The 26,297-nt window shown below is 43.1% G+C and overlaps 1 protein-coding gene across 5 annotated transcripts in view; it reads right to left on the bottom strand.

The window, feature by feature from the left end:
• TSNARE1 (t-SNARE domain containing 1) overlaps positions 1–26,297 on the bottom strand; it is a 505,053-nt gene that overhangs the window by 415,785 nt on the left and 62,971 nt on the right. Inside the window, exon 1 of one of the 5 annotated variants that reach the window (XM_026843160.1) lies at positions 19,577–19,743. The exons of the other annotated variants lie outside the window; for them this stretch is intronic. The gene's annotated coding sequence lies outside the window, so the exon portion shown is untranslated. Of the gene's footprint in view, positions 1–19,576; positions 19,744–26,297 lie in introns of those variants that run through there. 5 annotated transcript variants of the gene reach the window in all.

The following is a 26,297-nucleotide window of genomic DNA, read 5'->3' on the forward strand; positions in this document are numbered from 1 at the left end:
TACAAATGATGTAATTTCATTAAGGCAAGCTGACCCTTGCTGCTTCTGCTTGTGTTCCTCTGTGGTATCGGGTTTTTTTTGGTGATTTAGTTCTTGCAAACCTCCTTTTTCTTTCCGTCTTTCTAGTCATGTATATATTTATAAATATAGAAGAATAAAGAACACAGATCAGCCCTCAAGGCATTTCTCTCCATGCTGGTCCAAATGAGAACACAACAAGAACAAGATATTCTAAGCGTTACACTCATCAGTTTAAAAGAGTGTGCAAAGCCTTCCTTCAGCAGCTATTTAATTAAAAAAAAAAAAAAAAAAAAAAAAAAAAAAAAAAAAAAAAAAAAAAAGGTACAAGAGCTAACAGTGCCTGATGTATACATAGAAAACTCGTCACGCTCAACTGATGGCTCTGAGAATTCAAGGTTCAAAAGTTATTAAAAACTCTAAAACCCGCAAAACCAACCCAAAAACTAGCTTTTCAATTTGTGTGGTTAAAAACCTTCCCTATACAGACATCTTGCTCTGTCCGGAGGTCCAGGCAGACAATAGACCCTCTAAGATGACGATGGTTTTTCTTCCTCTCTTCACCCACTCGCTATTTTGAGAAGCCTCACACCCCATCTCAACACAGCATCCAGATGCTGCTCTGGAGATGCATTAATTAAAATTAAATGCTCACATATGCCTTGTCTCTCTATCACTGAAGCTAACACACACAAATTATACTTGAAGGACTCTAAAGCCGGTCTTGAGTTTCCAGATTCTGACTTTGCTTTGGTTTCGAATGTATGCGAATCTATGCGTTTAAAATTATAACACAATCATATTAATTTCAAACATAAGCAAAATAACTTTTTCAATAACCCAAATGAGACACCTTACAGCATCTCTTTAAAATATTCAGATTTCTTGTGTGAGTCTCAATACACTATTCTAACCGCTGTATGGATTTGTTCTTCTCTAAAACAAGCCTATAATGAACTGAAGAGAGGCGGAAGAATCACAAATAGAGATAAGCTCCATCAGCCACAACCCAAAAATCCTCTGGAGGGGTTAAACACCAGCCTGTGATTTCAAGTCATGGTCTCCAGAGAGCTGCTTCTTATTTCTGCCAGAAACATCTACTATTGTAGTCCAGCCCAAATTCTCATGTTATTTTACCCACAGGAAAAAGCAGAAACCACATCCACTATCCCCTGCAGAAATCTGTCAAACTTTTTACTTAATGAAATAAAATTCTAAAGCATCTGAATAATTTTTTTTTTGATGCAAGCAGTGACTAAGTCAACCAAGACCTTTTCAGCCAACACTGTAGACAGGGATGTAAGCTTCATTACAGTTCAGTACAACCATCAGAAATGGAAAGAATTTCATAAAAAGGGTTGATTCAGTAGATCAGTGCCAACCTTTTAGACAGGACTGAGTTATTTCACCCACCAGCTCCTCAAAAGAGCAATCAGATGGCGACAATTTCTGTCCACAGTCTGGAGTGAAGGTCAGCTCTCCCTTTACGGAAGCTTTGATAGCTCCTTATGGATGGACGCCACCAAAATATGGTGAGACCTTTGCACACTCAGGACATGACTTTTCCAGGCTATAACCTCTTCAAGAGGGACCAAAAAAAACCACATGTGACAGCATTTCCACACCACTGACAAACCAAGCAGCATGCAGAATAAGATGACGCACCAGAAAAGACCAGGACTTGCCTATGAGGCGTAAGAAAAAATGTTCTCTTAAGGGATTCATTCTGGCTGGCATATGCTTGAAGTCTCCTGTTGCCAAGACTAAAACATCCCTAGAATTATTTAATATTACAGCTGACAAGTTTCCTACCTCAGAAAGCATTGTGTGCTGCTCAAGGGAATTTTGCATTAGACCTCATCTTGATATAGAGGAATTGATCAAAGAACTGAAAATTAGTGGCTGCTTGGGTAATCATGACTTGTTCACTTAAAAAAAAAGTATTAAAATAAAATAGTTTAGAGGAGTAATATAAACCCTTTCCATTTTTAAAAGGCCTGTTTTACAAAGGCACATGAGTAGAAAAAGAAAAGGGTAACTTGATGTATAAAAGGTGATAAAAATATCAACCACATGTAGGAATTTCACAGGTATCCCTTCCTGGACATCCACAACTCTCCGTTAGGGAAGATGGCAACCTTTCTTACATGGAGTAAAGAACTATACTAAACACTCCAAAACGATACGCTTCTATATGAATGTCGGGAAAAAAAAAAAAAAAAAAAAAAAAAAAAAAAAAACTGCCACACCACAACCAAAAAATCTACAGCCAAAACACCCCAACTATGTAAAAAAACCCCAACCAATCAACCAAACAAACAAACAAAAAAAAAGGGAAAACCTACCTTTCACACTGGAGCTGGTGCATGACAGAACAAGAAAGAATGAATTCAGAAATAATTCAGAAAAAAATCAAGAATATTTGTCACTTTTTTTCTATGTTTGGAAAATATGTGGAAAACCTTCAATTACAAAATTTCATTGCAAGCCAGTAGAAATTATTGTCTGCCCCATCAGTTGCTCAGGAAAGTTCAAAAATAGCAGCTCAAATGTGATTAAATCCAGCAAGCCTTGGTAACGTAAGCACCAACACCGTGAAAGAGCAGGGCAAGCAGCGATTTGGCTCATTAGTGCTGATTTGTGACACCATTTGGAAAAAATCAAGGGAATTCCAGAAGAAAAGCTAACGTTGAATCAAAGCTAAAGGGTAAGAGAGATAATACAGTCCTCATTAATGGCCTGCCAGTCTAACAACAAATCCAGGAGAAGAGAAAAAAAAAAAAAAGAAAAATGAAAAAGAAATAAAAACAGATTATGTTGGACTCAATTATTAAAAGAAAATATTTTAGTTTCCTGATGCAATGGGCAATTTAACCCTTTTTCTCTCTCTCCAGCAAGCGATAGGTCAGTGCATTGGTTCTCCAACTACTGGTAACCTAATGCTCAGCCATGAGAAATAATTATTAAATATTCAAATCAGCATGGATTTACAGAAACTATCGCTTATTGAACTCAGTGACATGTTTTTGTCCACAAGATCACAAGGGTGACAAACACCGAAGCCCAGGAGGCAGAGCACCACCTTGAGTGACCAAAGCAAACCAACGCGTCCCAGAATAAAAAACCCCTCATCAACCAGAAGATATCGGGCTATAATTACATGCATGCAATTACCAGAGATGGGACATATTTCCAGAACAGTCCAATAGGGATGAATTCTTGGCTGGCCCTGGGTCAGCTTTATCAATGACTTTGTAGAAAGAGTTTAAAAGTCACGCATCAGTGGAACTAGTTTAAAATGTTGTGCCAGCAGGTCACCAGCATGGGGAGGTCACCTCCAAGCTTTTCAGTGCTTCGTTCAGTCATGGCCAACTCTATTGACAAGTTCTATGAAACACTGACCAAGCATCAAAAAAGAATCCAGAGAAATAGTCAAATACTGGAAGTGCTCAGTTTTACCATGACTATGCTACACTTAGCTTAACCAAAGGGGTATTTTGGCACAATTTTTAGATAAATGTTTATGTATCCATCATCTTTGGAAATAAATTTTTATTGACTCTTTGATTCGCCAGACAAGCCAACTCTCCATAGATTGAACTTTAAACTTGGTCACAAACTAGAAACCAGGTGAAAATTTCCATCAGGAGGGATCTTTACCATTGGAAAAATCTACTGTGGAGATTTAAACTAATTTTTTTAAAAAGAGAGATAATCTAAATTTATGTTTCCCTCCTCCATTTAAAAGATACGCTTTAGTTCAGAGGGAAAACAACTGAAGGAAAAAAGACTTAAGGTATTTGTTATCTAAAAGGTCAGACCAGATTATGAGAGTGATTCCTTCTGGTTTTATAATCTGTTTCTCGGCTGCCACTGAAATTACTGGAGCTACGCTCTGGGGCAAAGCTCTCAGCACATACACGGATGTAAAGACCACAACTGCCTTGGTGGAATTTTTGGAAAAGAGACAGAAGGGAACTGGGGTGGCTTCAAGCAGTGTCAGCCAACCTTCTCATGGCTGTGGAACCAACAGCGCTTTTCATCTGGGTACTATTTCAATAACATTTGCTTTAAGACGATGATTCTGCCACTGATGTTCCTGATCAGAGCTGAGCTAACTCGATTATTCTCTGGTAGCATAACATTATTTTGAATGAAACAAATAGATCTGGGACACAAATGAATTTTATCAAGATCAAGTTTCTCCAGCATTTCCTTAATTCGCTTTGCAGCCTGGTAAAATGATCGCAGCTGCGACAAGTAGCTTTCCCCCTCTCAGGCCTGCCTACCCATTTCACTTCTCTGCCTTTCCTTTGTTATAAATACCAAATTATCTGCTTAATTCAGGTGTTTCTTTTGAGGCACCTTCTGAGGGCGAAGAACACTAGCCCTAAGCTTGCACTGACTTGACCTTCCTTGGGTGCACAGAAACTACACACAAATACACCTGAATTATTTTACCAAGTAAAAAAATAGAAAAATATTAATTAAAAAAAAAAACAAAAAACAAACAAAAAAAACACCTGAAGTAATCACCTACCTCGGGAAGCCCACTGACCCTCATCTTTTGATAAATCACCTTCCATCAACTCCAGCATCTTCAAACTTCCCCAATTCCCATCTTCAACTAAATTATGAATGTCTATGAAAATTAAAGCAAAAGCCTTTTTGAGGATGCTGCTTCTTCCCCTACTCTTCTTCTCCCCTTCTTTTTTATAGCATTATCTTCAAACTCCATTTTGTGACGCTCCTTAAACCCAGTGTCAGAGTTCAGTCATCCAACTCAGGAAGGGCAGGAGTCTTGAGTCCTGAGCACGTCCCAGCCAAGTTAACCCTTTTTCAGAACAAATTCTTTTGGTGGCAATTGCCAGCACTTTTCTCTTGCAAAATCATCACTTCTCCTGGGCACAGATGGGATAAACCTGCTCCATATCAAACATTTCCATTCCTCCCACCAGTGTGAAGTAGGAACCACAGGATGGACAGCAAAACCACTGAAAAGCTCCTTAAAATCTCCACTTGGCAAGAAGGGATAAAAGATTAATTTAGACTAGGTTACTATGACCAGTTCGGGAATTTTCTACCTTGGCAGGCAAGAACTGATGCTCTTAAAAGAAAGAAGCATCAACTTTTTCCAGATTCTCCCCAAAACCCCAACACAAACTATCTTCTAGAACAGCCTTCCTGCTTCACTTACATCAGAACGCTGGTCCTTGGCCTTCACAGCAGCAAAGAAATTTAAGTGAAAAACTGTTGCTCAGCAGAAAACGATGAGCTTATGTTACATTAATCCAGGAAAAAAAAAAAGAAAGCCTCCTTTGCCACTAAGCTTCTCAGGGTTTTCAAGCCATACTCTCCAGATCAGTAATGCCTCTTCTGGAGGCTTCTCCTGAACTGATGGTTGGTGTCAACAACAGTGCCTACCAACAAACCAGTTTTTCTGTCTGAAGTCCATAAAAAAAAAAAAAAATCCTCTTCCCCAGGAGCTACTTCCATTCTGCCCTTGCTTCTGTCTTTGTGGAAATGTTTAAATTATACAAATAAATCCCACCCTTAGTCTTCTCCATTAAATATTAAAACAGGTTTCTTTGTTTCTCTGTGGTTTTTTTTCTGTTTGATCCTTTTCTTAAAAAAAAAAAAAAAAAAAAAAAAAAAACTTTGTATTAGTGCTGCTCCGGTTAAATTATTGTATTACAAACATACATTTGTCACGTCTTTGCACAAAATTTATTCGATAATGGGAGTTTACAGTATTCTCGGTATCTCACCTAGTAGAGTGTTTCTTCCAGGAAATCATAACTACAAACAAAAACCTCTTAGGTAAGAATATATAAGACCCTTGACGTTATCTAGTGTAGTAAACACAGCAGTAGAAGGGAAGGAAAAAGAAAACAAAATGAAAAAATAAAGAAAAAAAAATGCATTAGAATGAGGTATTTACACGTACAGAAATGTAGAAAATTTGGAAAGACAGATCCCATTTTAGGTGATGGCTTGAGATAACTGCTGGTTTTCTTCATTATTACAGCAGCTCTGCAAGCTAGAAAGAAGTCTGAGATGTTGTTACACAGGGTTTGAATTTATGGTGGAGGTGAAAGGGAAAAGAAAGTGAGGTTTGTCAATCTTTCTATAACTCTATGTGTAAAGGTGAAAAAAAGGATCCCAACATGTGTATTAGCAAGGATTGGAGAAACACTGTCCTCAGACCAAACTCCTCAAAAATGCAGCTATATCAGACAACGGGTAAAACGTGATCCATGTAGAAACCATCACCAGCAGGGCCCAAATGCGCTTCAAGGCCAGGAGGAACTACAGATGCAGAGGCAGGAGGGTGGAGGATTTGGCTCTCAGCGTGCAACCCACTGCACAGAAGCACAACTGGATGGGTCCAACCAACAGGGATCTCCCACCCATCAAACCCATAATTTTATTCACTCCTATTCATAGAATCATGGAATAGAATCATAGTGTCATTTAGGTTGGAAAAGACCTTTAAGATCAAGTCCAAATGTAAACCTCACACTGCCAAGACCAGCACTACACCACGTCCCTAAGCACCACATCTACACGTCTTTTAAATACCTCCAGGGACGGTGACTCAACCCCTTCCCTGGGCAGCCTGTTCCGTGCCTGACAACCCTTTCAGTGAAGAATTTTTTCCTAATATCCCATCTAAACCTCCCCTGGTGCAACTTGAGGTGATTTCCTCTTGTCCTATCACTCATTACTTGGGAAATGAGACAACCCACCTTGCTACAACCTCCTTTCAGGTGGTTGTAGAGAGCAATAAGTTCTCCCCTCAGCCTCCTCTTCTCCAGACTGAACCCCCCCAGTTCCCCCAGCCGCTCCCCAGCAGACCTGTGCTCCAGACCCTGCCCCAGCTCCGTTGCCCTTCTCCGGACATGCTCCAGCACCTTGATCTCCGTCTTGCAATGAGGGGCCCAAAACTGAACACAGGACTCAAGATGTGGCCTCACCAGTGCCGAGTACAGGGGGATGATCGCTTCCCTAAATTCATAGAGCCTGTCTTCACATATACCATGTGCCCTCAGTAGCCTCCTCAACAAACTTCCCATTTCTGAGTCAAATCAACTCATTTCCACTTTTTCCTATTGCCCTCCACGAGCACCAGTTTGGGTCCCATCTAATAAAATCTCACTCTACTCTGCAATTTTAAGGGCACTTTTATTTATTTCCCAGTACTGCCTGAGGTCCCCAAACCACCCAGAAACCAGGAACCAAGCCCAAATGAGTTCTAGCCTACCATCGAAACCATGCTGATGACCTTCACTTAAAACCCTTTCTCCCTTACACATTCTCATAGAAAGACAGCAGAAGAATGATTAAAAAATACCCATGGGACACGTGACCAGACAGTGAAGAACGTGCCACTAGGAAGCTCTGTGCTCTTGGCTACCGGCCTGGAAGACTGCTAGATCCTTTCCATCTGTCAAAATCCACTAAGCTCACACCCAAGTTAAGGGCTGCAGCTCTGGTTTTCAGGAGAAGAGCTTCAAGCTCACTGCTCTGAAGAGTGCCATGGGATACTCAGAGCTTGAAAGGTGCTATTATAAAACCACCGTCTCATTTTATTCATTTTACAGTTGGAGCTGCTGCTCCAGAAGAGAATTCACCAGGATGGGCTGCAACTGAGCAACAGCTAAACCATGGAAGGGAAGTGAGCCTTAAATCCTCAAAAAGAGGAAGGGGAAAGACAAATTTCATCTTTGCAGACCCTAAAGAGTAAATGAAGTCAAGTCATGGCTCCAGATGCTTGGAGTAAATTCATCTGACCAGCCAGGAACAACCGTCTAGGAGATGCTGCCACATCAGGGGATGCTTCAAAAGCAAACAGAGAACATTTTGGTAAGGTTTAAAGGAACAAGTTTTGGCTTCTTGCTGATCATAGAATGGTTTGGGTTGGAAGGGACCTTAAAGATCATCTAGTTCCACCCCCCTGCCCCGGGCAGGGCCACCTTCCACCAGCCCAGGTTGCCCAAAGCCCCGTCCAACCTGGCCTTGAACCCTTCCAGAGAGGGGGCAGCCACAGCTTCTCTGGGCAACCTGTGCCAGGGCCTCACCACCCTCACAGTTAAGAATTTCTTTCTTAGATCTAACCTAAATCTCCCCTCTTTCAGTCTAAAACCATTCCCCCTCTTCCTATCCCTACACTCCCTGATCAAGAGTCCCTCCCCATCTTTCCTGCAGCCCCCTTTAAGTCCTGGAAGGCCGCTATAAGGTCTTCTTTCTCTTGTCCAAAAACTTGAGGAGCTTTTTTTATTTTGTTCATTCTCTAATTTAGATAAAAATCATCCCTCCTGCCCCTATAGCTGTGTTCTTGGCACCTCTGCAGTGGGTGTTGCACAGCAGAGCCAGGACTCTCTGCAACATCTGCTCTGTTCAAACCACCCACAGGGGAAGCAGAGGGTTTTACCTTTGTTTTTAAAACCAGTTTGTGGTTCTGTCTCTCTCCTTTCCACGGAGATTTTTCATACGCATCAACATGTTAGCAGGCAGGTCCTGCCATATGTGAACAATGATGGAAAATTAAGAGATGTGGCATGAAGCTTAAAGGGTCTTTGCAGTGAATAGGACAGAAAGGCTATAAAGCCTGTCCTTTCACACCAAGAGTTGCGGTTCCCATCTTATACAGGCATGTCAGCCTTCTCCCTGCTCTCCCTATGAGAAACCACAGAGCAAATCTCCCTTAAAAGCTCCTTTTCTCCCATCAGGACTATTTCAATGCTGCCTTATATGAGATTAACACCGAAGGACATGTACTCCGTGTCCATCTCAAGGTGTTGGGGATATCTCCTGCAGGAGCTGCGGCCGTGGAGAGCCCCGGCGGGAGCAGGTTGTCCCTGCAGGACTGCAGCCCGGGGAAGGGCCCGCGCTGGAGCAGGGACACGGGGCAGGAGGGAGGAGCGGCCCAGAGGGCTGCCAGGGACCCACCGCCACCCCCAGCCCCAGCCCCTCAGAGGGAGATGAGTTGGGAGCGAAGGGATGAAACCCTGGGAAAAACTTTGGGCTATGGAGAGAAGGTGTGGTTTTAATTTCATCTCTGTTTTTCACTACACGTTTTAATTTGCAGTAGATTCATTTCCCCCAAGTTGAGTCTGATTTTGATGGGAATTAGTAAGCGTTCCTCCCTGTCTTTATCTTGACCCATGAGCTTTCTCATCTTGTTTTCTCCCGCTCACCCAGCTGGGGATGGGGGGAAGTGAGCAGCTGGTGGGGGGCTTGGCTGTTTGCAGCAGCTCATCCACCACAGGCAGCAACAGGTATAAAAAACAGCAGCTGAAAGACAAAATAAGAAAGTTTGGCTTCAATGATATTCAAATGCTTGACCCTCTCCCTATGACTCTTCTCCTCATCTAGCTCTTGCCTCTCACATCGATTGACTCTTGTGGCCTGCTCCTCCAATTCCCCAGCTCTGTCCTCTCCTCCTTTCGTTCACAAAGACACAAATCATGCACCCACCTTCCAGTCCCGCTTAGGTGCATACAACTACCTCTTTTTTTTAAAGTTGTGATGCCCATCTCAAATGTTACCCAAGACCAGAGGAGGTTTCTTGTCTTGAGTGCTCCTCAAGGGCTTGTTTCCTGACCTGGTCACCTCTCATTTGGTTTGTGGGCTCACAGGGTGGGGAAGGAGGGCTGCTCCCAACTACTGCAACCCCTGTTTTTCTACCTTCGACACATGCATCTTGCCCTGTGTTAAGAAATCCAGAAAGATCATGGAAAAATAATTTTTTCCTTAGCCTGAGATCCTGCCATTCTTCCACTTACATCCCATTCCCTTATAGGACAGTATTTCCAACTTGCGAAGCTCTTCAAAACTTATCCTTTCCTCTCCTGCAACATCAAGATATTCAATATACGAGCACCCTTTAAAACAACCCTCCACCATCTGAAATGAACAATTTCACGTGGAAGCTTTTTTTTTCCTCCTGTGTTTATACGTCACCTGGGACCCACAAGCTGCCTGTTTAAAAAAACGGTACAATGGAGCTACAAAGAACTGCACACACACAAAGATACTGAAACATCATAATAGCAGAAAACAGGAGGGATACTTTAAAAAAAAAAAAAAAAGCTTAATTCACCCCAGATTTGACTTCAGCTATTAATGTGTAAATGATGGCTACTCAGATCTGCTCTACTGCAAACTGCTTGAATTCAAATTCATCCACCTTAAAAGCAAGTTAATAAGAAAAATTTTCCTATTCGGCTATGTTATGTTTACCTGTAAGTGATGATACGGGCCATGATACAAATGCACATAAAATCACCACTTTTGATTCTTAAAACACGGATATTTAATGAGTTATTTAAGTGCCATTCTAGCTATTACATGCAGCACAACTTCCCTTGGTCCAGTGAAATCAGCCTGGGCAGTTCCGCTCCAGGATTTCATAAACTTAAAATAGATATTTTAGTTTGCTCTCTTCTAGAACATTAAAAGGTTGTCCTGTTCCCATTTATTGCCCTTTAACTTGTTTGTGTGAACACAAGGTCTCTTCCAAAGGAAAAAGTCCAGCCCCATACGAGAATATCAAAAATTACCGAATTCCTGTCGGTTTGTCCTGCCAGCTGTAACGCCCGTTGCTGGAGGGACACACACGTTTTGTCTCTCCTCTGAATTTACTGTCTTCCTCTTCCAACGTGCCACCACCACCTTTTTTCCCCAAACCCACATTCCTGGGTAATTTTATGCTGGATTATATATCTAGCATGAGGAGACGCACAAATACCTTGCGTGGGTTGTAACACATTTTCCCTATTAAATGTGGTAGTCTTATTGTCTGCAGAAAACAGTGAGAATTATTATTGACTACAAGAAGATACAGGGTGGGAGAAGTGTTTCAGGGTTTGTTGGTTTGGTGTTTTGGTTTGGTTTGTGGCGGTTTTTTTTTTTGTTTTGTTTTGTTTTTTTTCTCGCAGACTACAGAAACCTTGCACAACCCGCTTTGTTTCCTCTGTTCCCAGCAATCTCCAGATGGGAAAGAGCACTAGGGGAAGAAAGTTGAAAAATCCAACCCATAACAATCAAGAGCTTTCCGTTTTCACCTCAAACTCCTCTCAAAGTTCTGACTTTTCTGAGACATGGTACCTTCAACTCACCTTTAGGCAGATCACTCTTTGCAAGGAAGTTAGTGCCAGGGGTTTTAACACCCCCAACAAGTGACTAACACTAGTCCTACCAAATTCCTTCTCAAAAGTGGAATTCCCCAATTAGTCTTACTCAACACACTTAGCTCCCATGCACCACCATAGTGTAACATACAGATCTTTCAGTTTTAAGCAGTAATTCATTTTTATCAGCAGTGAAGACGATTGGGAGGTAGGGGATTGGGGAAGAGGGGCATTAAAAAACAAACAAACAAACAAAAAAAAACAAACAAAAAAGCACGGAGCTCCTGATAGAGCAGCAAGAACAAAACTCTAGATATTCACATACTGTTGCTGGCTGGAGAGAAACTCTGTGTAAGATGGTATTTTGCAGCTTGCAAAGAGGACAGCAAAGCAAGTGGCAAGCAAGGAATGGAAGGACAAAGCATCCCCTTGAGCTGTGTCAATATGCTGAGAAGCAAGACAGTGCAGACTTGGGGTCAAAAGGACAATGCACGGCTCCATCCCATGTCTCTTAGATCAACAACCTCTAAGTGCACGTCCCTCTCCATCTACATGTGGCTTCCCATGGAGGAAAAGAAGAAACGAAGAGAAAGGCAAAGAGAAAATAATTACCTACTTTACCACTTCACCCTACAGATACTGAACTCTACCATGCGCAGCCTTGTCTATCAGAGAATCACAGACTGGTTTGGGTTGGAAGGGACCTTAAAGATCATCCAGTTCCAACCCCCCTGCCATGGGCAGGGCCACCTTCCACCAGCCCAGGTTGCCCAAAGCCCCGTCCAACCTGGCCTTGAACCCTTCCAGGGAGGGGGCAGCCACAGCTTCTCTGGGCAACCTGTGCCAGGGCCTCACCACTCTCACAACAAAGAATTTCTTCCTCATATCTAAACCCTCTTTCACTTTTAAGACATCATCCCTTGCTCTATCCCTACACTCCCTGATCAAGAGTCCCTCCCCCCATTCCGGCAGACCCTTTCAGCCCTGGGAGGCCGCTATAAGGTCTCCCCGGAGCCTTCTCTGCTCCAGCTGAACCCCCCAACTCTCTCAGCCTGTCCTCGCAGGGGGTGCTCCAGCCTCCCCAGCATCTTCATGGCCTCCTCTGGACCCACTTGAGCAGGTCCGTGTCCTTCTGCTGTTGGTGTCCCCATAGCTGGACCCAGCCCTGCAGGGTGGTCTCACGAGAGCGGAGCAGAGGAGGAGAATCCCCCCCTCACCCTGCTGCCCACACTGCTCTGGGTGTAGCCCAGTGGCCTTTCTGGGCTGGGCTTTTCTGTACCACAGCGCTGCCCACTGAGGGCAACTAACCAGGTTATGGAACAGAGGAAGAAAAAGGGGAAAAGAGGATTTAATGAAAACCTCTATCATGAAGATTCTGCCAATCAACACCCTGTGTGCAACAGCATTTCATGCAAAACTAAATGAATTTGCAGCAGTTCCAATAATTGAGCAAATGCATAAAAATTAGTAGCTTTACCATCCTTTAATGCTCAAAAACCCCCCAAGAGACCATTGTGGAAGCTAAGTGCTCAGATAATCTGAGTGTTTTAAATCTGTAGAAAGACTCAGATCACAACACTCCAGACAAGCAGTACCTGACTCGTCAGAGTCTCTGTTTGCCGCTATATTTAACGCACGCTGAGCAGCTGCACTCCCGCATTGCTGCTCACTAAAGCTGCCCAGAGATGCCAGTAATTTCCCAAGCAGCAAAACGAACCTAAAGTTGGCACACAAACTACCTAGTTGGGAAAGCAGACACGGGGATGGGCGAAAAAATGAAATTAGGAAGAAAAAAAAATCAAAGAAAAAAAATTAAATATAACCTTCCAGCCTCCGTAGATTATCACTGTATCATCCCTCTTTCCTCTCTATCCCTGGAAAAAAAAAAATCACAAGTTTCAGCCATACTCAACAAATTCACGATTTATAAAACTATCAGTCTTTCTATGTATCATTCCATAGCTGGTCAGAAGAAAAGCTATATTTTGGTGGGAAGATGCAGTAGTGAGTATATAAAGTAACCAGAAAAACCTAAAAATCTCTATTTCGATTCCAGGAGACCCTCTCCAGAAACTCAGAATGGAAGACCACCTCTAATACTACTTTTTATTAGTGAATAATGGTGAATATGAGTGAATATTAGTGAATAATTAGTGAATATTAGTGAACAAATAGTGAATATTAGTGAAAAATTAGTGAATATTAGTGAACAATTAGTGAATATTAGTGAATAATTAGTGAATATTAGTGAATATGCCTTGGATTCCCGCATGCCCATCCAGGAGCTCCAAAATGTCACATCTGTTACTCTTGGGTTATGACACTTTATCCAAACGCCTTTTTCTTAGTTCGTTCACGGCAAGAGGTGTTTGTTTCTGGGTGAACTTTCAGCCTGCTTCAGCAAGTCGAAACGGCTCACTTCTCCCACAGACCACCGCATCCCTTTTACATTATTTATACTCCAAATTGCCATTTCTCTGCATTAGCAAACCAGAACAAAATGACCACGGTTTCATTTTTATGTCTTTTCAATGAGGTTACAATGCTGTCGATGGATTTCCTCCTCAAGCGAAAATTTGCTGGACCAACAGTCTGCTGTAATTAAGGTTAGAAACCTCAATTAAAAAGAAAACCCCAGCTTTTGGTATGTTGTTTCTTCCCGACAGAATCACTGTTTCTGCATGTGATGGGTGAATTACAGAATGCCGCCAGACAAAAAGCGTCATATAAATATAAAATGACAAGGATTATTAAAGATTATTCTGAGTTTAAAAATCAACATACTGCAGCGGCAGTTCCTTAAAAGGTGCTGGACCAACACGCAAAGATATAGAGACGGAAAATAAGTAATTAGACACACAATCCTGTCCTTGGACTGGCTGCTATCCCAGTGTTCATGGCGTTTTTTGTGGCCTGAAGCTTTCACCAGTTCTATGTTGACAGATGGGGGGAGGGGAGAAGAGAAAAAACAAAGCAGCTTTATCTAGGACCTTCTCCATATTAATTAAAAACCTGCTGATGAGACAGAAGCAACAAAGCAAGTCACATTGTGACACCCTCAAATGATGGCAGGTGCTCACAAATGCCAATATTTCTTGCTCCTGGGAAACTTCTTGGGATTTGCTCGTGTTCAGAGGAGCTGCACTTCTCTGTTTATTTTGCTCTGCATATACCAAAAGAAAACAAGCAAATAAGAACTAATGGCAACAAATAAGCCACTAAAAATAAGGAGAGGTTTTACTTCCCAGCCAGTCGGGCTGCACCTAGCAATCATCTGTGATTTCTTTTGGCAGCAATCACCCTCCCAGCTCCACTTCCAGGCTCAGTGGGCACCACCTCGTGCGGAGCTGCACAGAACAGGCTGCAGAGGAGCGCTAACACGCAAGTAGATTCAGATCACAGAATTAACTAGGTTGGAAAGTAGCTTGAAGATCCTCCAGTCCAACCATGAACCTCACCCCGACCATTCCCAACTCCCCCAGATCCCTCAGCGCTGGCTCAGCCCGACTCTTCAACCCCCCCAGGGATCCCGGGGACTCCCCCCTGCCCTGGGCAGCCCATTCCAACGCCCAACAGCCCCTTCTGCACAGAAATCCTTCCTCAGAGCCAGCCTGACCCTGCCCTGGGCAGCTTGAGGCCATTCCCTTGGGGCCTGGCGCTGGCTCCTTGGCTCCAGAGACTCATCCCCCCTCTCTGCCCCCTCCTGGCAGGGAGTTGCCGAGGGCCAGGAGGTCTCCCCTCAGCCTCCTCTTCTCCAGACTGAACCCCCCAGTTCCCCCAGCCGCTCCCCAGCAGACCTGTGCTCCAGACCCTGCCCCAGCTCCGTTGAATCAACGCGGAAGGGAATAAAAATGAACATGCAAATAAATTTGTGCAAATACAATGTATAAAATATATATCCTATATATAAAATATCATAAAGAAAACATATGCCAATATGAACACATATTTGGATCACTTCATATCAAATATGTTTCGCTTAATGTCTTGAGGAGCAGCAGGTTTACCAGTCAGACCCTCTGCTCCCCATTCCCCTTCATCCTTGGTCACCTGGGATGCTCAAGTCGAGCGAGGGGACATCCCAGCTCTCTGCCTACCCCATTTATTGGCTGCACTTACAAAACCCCATTTAACAGCTAAAACCATGTTAAATTCAAGGAGATTTTCCATCATTTCCCTAAAAAATGAGTGAGAATGATGCAAAGAACAATGGGATTCCCCTCCTGTCTCTATTACTTTGTTGTTGTTGTTTTGTTGTGGTTTTTTGGGTTTGTTGTTTGTTTTGGGTTGTTTTTTTTTTTTGAATTCTGAATTTCCTTTGCAGCACAACTTGCATATAATAAACATCAAAGATGGGTGGAAGGAGCAGGGAGGGAAACAGAAAGAGGAGGTGCCCTACTGCAATTATAACACGTAAGCCAATCTATTACAGAGCTGCAGGGGACAAGGACAGAAAGATCGGGTATTCAGCAGCACGTGCTTGCCTTGAATAAATCCTGCTCCTCCCATGTGCTTCACCAGCACAGCTCCAGCCTCCAACACCTTCAGCATCAGGGGCAGGAGCTGCCTGTCCTGAGCATCCCAGCTCACACCAACTGGACAATGGAGAGAAGCCATTCTGGTCCCCCTGGCCAAACTCAGCAGAGCTTTAATTAGAGAAGAAAAAAATCAATAAGCACATCAAGGTGATGGTATTTTTTATTCTGTGAGTTTTGTAGGATACGTGGCTGTTTGGATGCTGGTGTTACACCTGCCTACACTGTTGGACATCTGTGGCCACCACTGCAGGTGGGTTCCTGAAGCAAAAGCCAGACTGTGTAAAACACCATTTACCAAACACATCCGCTTCCTCCGAGTCAGAACCATTAACTTTTTTTCTACAAAAAACATCACTTATTCTCATTGGTGGAACAAAATGAAGTGCCGCAATGGAGACAGGAGGCTCCTCTGCTCTGAACTTCATCAGAAGCAGCGCCAAGTTCTCAGGGTGGATGTGAAGCACTGACATTTCAGAACGGGTGGGGGAATATAAATTAAGTTCGGATATTCATTGCACAAAGGCACACTTGGAGAAGACAGAGGGATGAAATACTCGACGGCGTGCCATCGTGTCACTTCCAGAGAGTCACATTTCTGACTGCCACTGTACTTTAGATGGCAGCTTTAAAGGTTATGGCTGAAGGGTCTCTGCAGCAAAGCCTTCGGTGAACTTTGAGCAAAGTAAAAATGCACACACGAACAAGCCAACAACAAGAGCAAGGCAAAGACAAAACCTCTGAGCAATCACCACAAATACCCATGGGGCTGTTGCCTTGCTGGGGAAGCCTTCCCGCCACCCTTCTTTCTGTGACACTCCCCAACTCATTTACGAGCAGCATCATTCATAGCAACACTCAGGTTCAGTAAACTGCGAGGCACATCCTCCCACAAGGTCAAGAGCGATCTAGAACTCTGAATTCATATCTGTCCAGTAAGGCAACACGAGTGTACAGCATCGCTTGCATTTTCTAGCAAAATGTTTCCATTTTCAGATATCTGCTACCGGCAGTGAACTGCTTGCAAATAAACTATTATGATATGAGATCGGAGAAATTTTTAGAGGAAGCAATTGAGGATAACCAAGTTCAAATAGGGTTTAAAGAAAAATTCTGCTAATTCATACTCAGGAAAAACAGCAAACAAGCCATAAATTATGAATTAATCAGCTCCACCCAGCCAACCACCTTCACTATCTCTTTCTATATTGACTTGAGCAATAAAATCCTATGAGTTTACATAGTTACACAGCAATCACCATCATCTTACTGTTGGCTAAACTACAGCTGCAAGAAGGTCCTGCAAGGTGGGCTCGGGGCCCTCTGTGCCATACAGACATCAAGATGACATGTCGCCTACCCATGGAGTCAGGAGTTGGCACAGAAAGATGAGACACTGGATGGCTCCTGGGAAATGGCACCGAACAAGGGGACAAGCAGACATGTAAGCATCATTAAGGCCTCTCAACAGGACTGTGAGATCTACCAGGGTCTGTTTCTCCAGATGGACCTTCTCACCTCAAAACTTCATCTCCATCTCAAGACACTTCTCCCTGGACATGGTTTACCCTAAGGGCCATTCTACAGCTCCACCAGCTGAGATGATCGGTGGTACCATCACAACCCGACGGTCAGAAAACTGGCCACAGGTTGTGGAAATCGAGCTGTAAGGTTCCCGAGAGAAAAACTGATGTCCATGAAGCATCACCCAGATGAAAAACCAAGGCAAGCAGGGAAAGCACAGTCTCCACGCCATTTCTTGGCTTTTTGGGCCAGCAGTGCTATGGAGAGGACATGGCTGGGAGCTGATATAAACGACTACCCATGGGTTGATGGTGAACCTTGTCTAAGTTTCATGGTTAATGGTTAATGGTAAGGGACAACAGCCTGGCTGCAAAACATGAGTCTCATCTGATGCTCTTCCAGCTGAAGAGCAGTTTAAACATTCCAGATCAGCTGTAGCATATAGCACTGGGGGAGATAGGCAAGGAAAAAAAAAAACCCACCCCAAAAAACTATGGAGGTATTCCACAATCAACAGGGACCCAGAGAGGGCAGAAAAGGATAGATCAAACTTTTGATGCAATAGGTTTTGAGATGTCTTCATGTGGGTATTTTGCTTTTAAAAGACCGTCCAGCAGCTGGAGGAAGCACACCACATCCCTTAAACCCAGAAGCAATTTAGCCTTTGCTCAGGCTGCGCTAATGAAGAAAACTTCCACCAACACGAGGCTGGTGGGACAAAGAACCAACGCTCCAGCGCAGCAACCTGGGAGCCTTCCCTGCAGGAGGGGAGTTGTGGAGGACGGTGTACAAAACCCACCGTACTCACACTGCAAACACCTCCCCGGACACCGCTTAGAGATGCAGAGACGCAAAGCATCAATGGTCAAACCACAAAATAACCAAACCTTCTGCCATGCCCCTTCTGCAAAAGTCTCCCTGCAAAGCCCTTTTACCACAAGAGCCATGTTTGGTCACATGTATCGCAAGGAACTGAACAGCTCCTGGCGTCGATATGCCTCAGGAAGATTTTGACTTGCAGTAAGTGTCCTGGAATTGCGATAACCTTCCCACCAAGACATCACAGAATCATCTTGGTTGGAAAGGACCTTGAAGCTCCTCCAGTCCAACCGTTAACCCAGCACTGACTGTTCCCAACTCCCCCAGACCCCTCAGCGCTGGCTCAGCCCGACTCTTCAACCCCTCCAGGGATCCCGGGGACTCCCCCCCTGCCCTGGGCAGCCCATTCCAACGCCCAACAGCCCCTTCTGTAAAGAAATGCTCCCTAATATCCAGTCTAAATCTTCCCTGGTGCAATTTGAGGCCATTCCCTCTTGTTCTTAAACATACAAACTGAAAACTTTTTTCTTTTTTTTCCTATTTTTTTTTTCCCCTTAAATTGAATCCCACTTGGATTTTATCGCTCAGTTACAAGGATACTTATGCAACAGAAATGTTCAAAATCAGAATAGCAAATTCCTTATTCCCTAAACAGTGGATAAACCCCATCTTGATTTTTAAGCTGAAAAATAAATGGTTCTGTTGTTTGGCTGGGGCTCTGCATGTGTATGTGTGTGTGTGTCCTGGTTGGGGTAGGATAACCATAAAAATGTCCCACATGGACAGAGCATTAGCACAGCCCCTTCATAAAGATTTTTCTCCTTTTAACAAGAAACTATTTCACAGCATAACCCCCCTCATTCACCACACAACACAAAACATAAATACATTAGCCTATGACTACAAGAGTGGAAAGTGAATAATATTAGGTACTTTAAATCTTGCCTTTCTTCCTTTGTTCCTCTGGTTGTAACCTTTGATGGAGTCAAGCACCTTATTTTGTGTATCTGCCCTGGGATAAAATGAATCGTTTTCCAGAGCAGAGAGGGACTAAAAGCCAGATGCACTTTAATCCTGCCTGCTGTGGGTAACAGCTGGCTATTTCCCAGCAAACTGTTTCACTTATTTCCAAGATTTTTATATTTATCTCCTTTTAGATAGTGACTAGGAAAAAGGGATGTTGGGGTAGGAGGTGAACGGTTCAAAAATCTGCATCTCCAAGGTGCACCAGTGCCATGAAAATATATCCATTACCAGTTTGACTTCCTTAGCAGAAATCACCTCTTTTCTACATAAAATCTTCCCCATAATCATGTCAAAACATGCAGACCCACAACCACATTTTCAGTATAAATGTCGTTTTAGCATGCAAACCCACATGTCTGCAGGTTCCCACAGCAGAAATTCTGCCCAGCAAACATGGTGCCTGGGATACAAATAACAGCTCTCCGAAAAGCCCCAAACAATAAAAAAATCCAAAGAAACTATTCAAGTGAACACAGAAACTGGCCTCCACCTTGGTGTGCCCAGCAAATCACTGCTTACCCCATGCTGCTCCAGCACTTCCACACCCGAGCTTCAGCCTCCAGCTTCTTTGGGACCAGCCACCTGAATCCGTGTTACCATGGGCTTGCAGCAGCCATGCAATCACCAGATCTTCTCTCATGGTCCCTATATAAGTAAGCCTTCCTCGTTCATCTCTTCCAGGAATAACCCGCTGCCAATATCAAGTTTGCAACTGCAGACAGGGTAATAGCCTGTCTAGCTCAATAGCTAGATAAATAGCAGACAGGCTAATCCTAGCTGGTCATCAGCAACATCATCCTTCCCCAAATCCCCTAGCAGGGTGCAAGATGCACCATGCCTGTCCAGCTTTGCTTCTTAAGGCAACAATAAGCAAGACAAACCCAGGGATGGCCTCTGTAAGAGCAAGATCATGGAATGGTTTGGGTTAGAAAGGACCTTAAAGGTGATCTAATTTCAAAATCCCTGCCCCGGGCAGGGCTACCTTCCACTAGCCCAGGTTGCTCAAAGCCCCATTCAACCTGGCCTTGAACCCTTCCAGGGAGGGGGCAGCCACAGCTTCTCTGGGCAACCTGTGCCAGTGTCTCACCACCCTCACAGGGAAGAATTTCTTCCTTAGATCTAATCTAAATATTCCCTCTTTCCCTACAACTGCTACCCATCACCTATGCCTACACTCCATGATCAAGAGTCCCTCCCCATCTTTCCTGTAGCCCCCTACTCAGGGGAAAGTAGCAGGGTCAGTGAAAGGCTGGGGTTTATATTTCACGGGGAGAGAAAGAAAAACATGTGGATTATTTGCAGGAGGAGAACATTCTGGGGGGGGGTTAGAGCAGTATCAACTTGCAGTAAACCTTCACTAGTTGCCCTCGAGCTTATCCACATGCTGTCACATGAAGGTAGCTGTGCTGCCAAAAAGCCATGTGTTTAACAGGAGGAACAAGCCTTTTGCAAAAGGAATTAAAAAGCAAAGATATAATAACACTAAGCATTACATACTCAGCCACCAAAACTACTTCACTCCCGACAGACATCCCTGGGCTGAGTATTCATGCTCTGAAAAACTCCACAAATCGGAGGCAACTCAAATGGGAATCTCTCAACCTCCCCCTTTCCCCAAGCACCAAGCAAATGCTATTTAAATCAAGTGACAATCTACAGCACACAAAGGACAGAGGAACTGAAGTTTGGGGAGCGGTGAGGTAATAAGGCAAAAAAAATAATAATCAAAAGGCTGAATTCGGGTATTTCCAACAGGCAGCTCAGCATCCACCCGCCTCCTTCAGCGGCTCCGTCCTTAGCTGTGCTCTCTTAGAAGAACATCCTGTTGAAAACTAACACTGAGTTTCTCCAGCCTATATATAGCAGTGACATTTTTATTCTGCTAATTGATTTAAAAAAAAAAAAAAAAAGTTAAACAAAAAAAAAAAAAAAAAAACTTGGCATGGAATTATGTTATTTAAAACGAGTGCGGAGTCTTTAAAACAGCAAGTCTGCCGTGGACAGAGCTCTCTGCAGGCACCTTCTCTTGCCTGCAAGGATGATAATTATTTTCAAAGAAATAAATCTGACTTGTGGTTTCAACGTATCCTGCAGCCCTTTTAAACAGCATGATCTGTATTCTTTCCAGTGCAGCGCTCCTGACCTTCACACATACAGTATTATGTTCATTAAATATCCTTATTAGACTCGTTGCCGAGATGTGCCACGCTGGACAACTATTCATGCCCAAGACCATAACTCCACGCCAAGGAGGGACAAGACTGTGGGTAGTACATATCTCAAAAGCGTCTCGTGCTTCTACTTTGATTCTCATGCATTAACTTTCCAAACAGGTTAGATATAACTAGGAAGCTCATTAATTTACACCGCTGTTTCATCCCACTCTAAAAGCAACCACCACCCTGTGGCGGGGAAAAGCAAAGTTCTCTACATTTAGCTATTTATCGTTCAAGTTATGAACGAAGTTGTGGTTGTTTACAACTTTGTAATTCTCTAAAGCTTTTTGATCTCGGGGGAAAAGGGAAGAAAAGTGATTTTAATACGCACATCCAAACAAAACACATTTTAATGCTTAACAGGGACATTTTGATGCAGCAGTTAGATGTCACGCCTTTGCAATCTGCAGCAAGCGCATGTTCTGGGAATCAACACATCATCGCTGCTTCTAGAAGCAGCAGAAATGGATCAAAAATGGAATAGACGTTGATATCTTTTGGCCAGAAAATAAAGCAGATTGCTTCTCAGGAACGGGTTTAGAGTCCAACTTTCCAACCTAGCTGCAAGCAGTGGCATGTAGTTATTTACAGGCAACAAGGGCCTATCCCAAAATTTACTGAGAACACTAGATGCTTTCCACTTCATTTCAAATTGCTTCAGCTCAGTGTTTTTCAGCCTGCGTCCTCTGGACTACTTTGTCTTTTACTGAAGACAATACGATACCAAGTCTTTCTGCCCAACAATCTAAAATGTGACATTTTAAAGATATCTAGAAGTCCAAAGGACTTCCATGTAGCTCCTCTAAATCACATATAAAGTCCAATCAGAGAACAGTGCTCTTATTCAAACTTGTAAATCCTCTCTGGTTGCCAGATTTGGAGTCAGGTCTTTCAGAGACAGCGTGAAGCGGGTGGGCTGCTTGCATGATCCACATCCTAAATTCATCTGGATGTTTTCATCTAACAAAATCTCTGGTACCTTATGGACATGGGACCCTTAGAAACACTCCTTCTGTTCCTTTTGAGGGTAACTGGGTGCCGCTTAGTAGCATTCAGTAGGTGGAAAAAGAGTGGATAAAGAGCAGAGCAACAGAAGTAGATGATGCACAGTCTATAATAACATCATAAAAGTAGCTTAAAATGGGATATAATGACCCCAGTCAACTCTACTGTGTCTAATTTGCTACAAATTTCATAGGTCTTTCTACGGCCACTCAAACTACACCTCACAACACCATCTATTTTTGCCTAACAAGGTGCTAAATCGACCAAAACATTGTTTTCCGGTTCTTCTTCCAAGAGACTGGTGCAGCGTGCACCACAGATCTCATCTCATCTTTCTATAAACCCAAGCCTCCTCACACACATCCATGAGCCTTATAAAACACCCAGTATTTTGTAAGGGGTCAGAGTATCTGCACAGTTTCAAGAGAAATTCAAGAATATCGATCCTTCTGAGATGCTATCTGCCCTAAACAGGTTCTTTTCCAATATTTTACTTGTGATGTCCAAGGAAAAGCTGAATTTCATTCTGCTGAAGACCCTTGCAATATGCAAGAGGGAGAGGAGGAGAAATGGGCAGGGTGGGTGTAAAGAGGGGTGGGGGGCCAGCTGAATTTAACAGCAGATGACTCGTGAAGGATAAGGATACTTTAAGATGGGAACGTGATGGAAGCAGACAGCTTCTGGGTAAAGCACGACAAATTATTTCTGGAGAATTTTAGGAAAGGCAATAAATTTGACAAGAGCATAACAGGGACCAGTGCAGGACCTCCTGCAACACTGCTCCTCCACCTCCAACCGATGGATCAGCCTCTCCTGGACAACTCTAGGAACAGAAAAAAATAATTCTAAAATGCAAAGAAAAACAAACACAGGGAAAGTTGAAGTTTAATTGCTGCGTTTTTCACATCCTGCTCCCCACTCTGCATGGTGCTGGGTGTTCCTGGAGACACAGATGAAGGGATTTTGTCAAAAACAACAACAACAAAAAAGCCCAATGTGCAAGTTAGGTACCAGCTGATACGACAGCAGGCGTCTCCTCAAACATCTCAGAAGTGGTTTGCTATTGCACAGGGGAAGGGAGGGGGAGGTTCACAACTGCAAAATGAAGCTAAGAAATCTGCAACTTGTCTGCAGCCAGAGCCACTTGCAAACAACAAAAAAATTGGTCACAGAGAAACCTAAAGACTCAGCCTCTATATTATAAATGAGAATAAACACTGACCTACTTTTCCTGCAGATTTGCAAAGCTGCTGGAGATGCTCTGATGAAAGGCACTACAGAAACCTAAAGCAATACTGCTTCAAATATACAGGAATGAGGTTATTGCTGAAATGCAGCAATGCATTTTCTACAGGGAAGGCAGCAGATAAGAGATCAAATAATACAGAGAGCTAGATAACTTTTTTTGGAAGATACAGTTTTAAAAAGCATTTGGGACATACTCTTGCAAATGGTGCCCCGGTTCTTTAATAATCACAAAAAAAGCAAAACTAACCTTTTCATGTGGTAAGGATTGTCTCTGGAAAAACCCCATGCGATAACCTGAGCAGAGGTCAATTTATTAGCTTAAAATATGGCGATGAGTTGATCCAGGCAGGATTCACATTTATATGAGAATAAGGGATTAATCAGGTCTTGTGTGATTCAAAGGAAGCCCTCTGCAGTGAAGTAGAGCAACGTATAAAGAAGAAAATTCTCTAGTATAGAGAAAAAGAGGTCTTAGACACTGTACAATATATTTAGCTTTGCTAGGGAAAAGCAAAGCTGGGCTGTTGAATTCTTTAGAAATGACATGGCTTCTTGCTTGCATTCATACGACCACACAAATGAAGCTCAAGCCTCCACCAAGATGTACATTAAAATTATTAAAAAAAAAAAAAATGCTGAATTTGCCCTTACCATTTATAGAGACAAGCTTTCAAATCTTCTGCTGCATCATTTATTCCCCACATTCCCATTGCCTATGAAAAGACATTATTTCATCAAAACAGAAAAAAAAAAAAAAAAAGTCAATCTTTGCAGGAAGGGGGCTTTGGTAAGCAGAACCTGAGTGCGCCTGCACTGACTGCACAAAACCAGAGCTAAAGGTAGTATCTCATCAGCAAAGCCTTGAAAATGTGGAAAAACAACCATCAGCTCTTGTTTCCAAGAGCTGTATTGAACCGATCAGCGTTCGGTCCTTCCATTTTGGCCCCGAGTCATAAAACCACCTGCACAACCCCGTAAATCCTCGCAGAACTCCTACTCAAACACACAGATGAGAAAATGGGTACCCAGAAATACCCTCAGGGGCTCAGCTTACCTCAAGTGAACTGTCCTTCAGCATAAAGAAAAAGCACATTTAAAAATAGTTAAGCAATTAGCAAACCTTTAGCACCAGGTTATCGGAGCACCTATTGATGCTTATTTAGGATATTAGGGAAGAGTATAAATATTGGCTATTAGGGAAGAGTATAAATATTGGCTATTAGGGAAGAGTATAAATATTGGCTATTAGGTATAAATATTGGCTATTAGGGAAGAGTATAAATATTGGCCAACTCAGCTGCACACCGACTCAGTTGCCTGGAAGAGGTGAGGATGTGCTACCCCGTGACGGTTCTCTTACAAAACACTAAACTTTATGCAAGGTCTGTCTCAGCTGCCTACCTGGGTATTGGGTTAAGACCACACATAAGTGCTAGAGAGTAACATGGGAAATCACAGAAGTGTAGAATGGTTTGGCTTGGAAGGAACCTTGGCATGTCACCTAGTCCAACCCTGCTGCGGCGAGCAGGGACGTGGTCAACCAGATCAGGTTGCTCAGAGCCCCGTCCAACCTGGCCTTGAGTATTTCCAGGGATGGGGCTTCCACAACTTCTCTGGGCAACCTGATCCAGTGTTTCACCACCCTCATTGTAAAAAATTGCTTCCTTTTATCTGTATTTACCCTCTTTTAGTTTAAAACCATTACCCCTTGTCCTATTGCTACAGGCTATATTAAAAAGTCTGTCCCCATCTTTCTTACAAGACCCCTTTAAGTATGGAAAGGCTGCAATAAGGTCTCCCCAGAGAGAGGGCAAATAAATCCTTTAAACAAGCAAGGGAAGATCAGTAATTAACCATTTAAAAGCCATCAAAAAATGGGAACGCACCCTGCAGGCTACTAGCATATAGAGGTTTAAGCTGTTTTATTAGAAAACGCGTCAAAGATGTTGTGAAACCAACAGACTTGTCTGCAATGGCCAATTCTCCTCCCAGTAGGACCCATCCATCCTGTGAGTACCTGCAGCTGGAGATGACGACCTCCAGCGTGAGCTAAGCCATTCCAGACAGGTTGTCCAGACTCCAATGCCACCAGGGAGTATTTTGGCATCCTCTGGACCATTCGATTTTCAATAACTCAAGCTGTGGTGCTTCTAGTGCCTCTCCTCAGAGACTGTTTCACACCTTCATAGATCTCACTCTGAAGGCATTTTTCCTCCCAGTGTAATCTTTGGAAAAATTTGACAGCCTCAAAAATGTAATAAACCAACCAGTTGGATTATATATATATAGCGAAGTTTGAAAAAGATGAAAGGCTATATTGTTAAGAGATATAATTCCAGCAGCTTCCACTATGTAACCTGTGCATACACAGAGGAAGAAAGGGAACTGAAGCAGCTTATATTTTGTCTTACAAGTCCCCTAAAATAACCCAGCTTCTGATCCTGGGCTCACATCAGGTGAATGACACTGAAAAGGCTAATAAAGACCTGCCAAATATCTCATCAGGACAAAATACCTGTGTGTTCATACCAGCCTTGCCAACGCATCAAGTGAAGCGATAAGGAGGAGGAAAAGGAGGACTGTCTGCTTAAAAATCTAATATTCAAGACCAAAAGGGAGCATACACAGAGCTATCGAGTTTTGGGCCATTTTGACTAGAAACAATTGCAATGAGATGGCGACGAGCAGTAATTGTTTGGCTACAGTGCCACCACAGAACTCCTAATTTTATTTGTATTGGTAGACATTAAAAAAAAAAAAATATATATATA

The sequence above is a fragment of the Athene cunicularia genome (assembly GCF_003259725.1).
Source record: "Athene cunicularia isolate RWA chromosome 2 unlocalized genomic scaffold, athCun1 chr2_part1, whole genome shotgun sequence".
Lineage (NCBI taxonomy): Eukaryota > Metazoa > Chordata > Aves > Strigiformes > Strigidae > Athene > Athene cunicularia.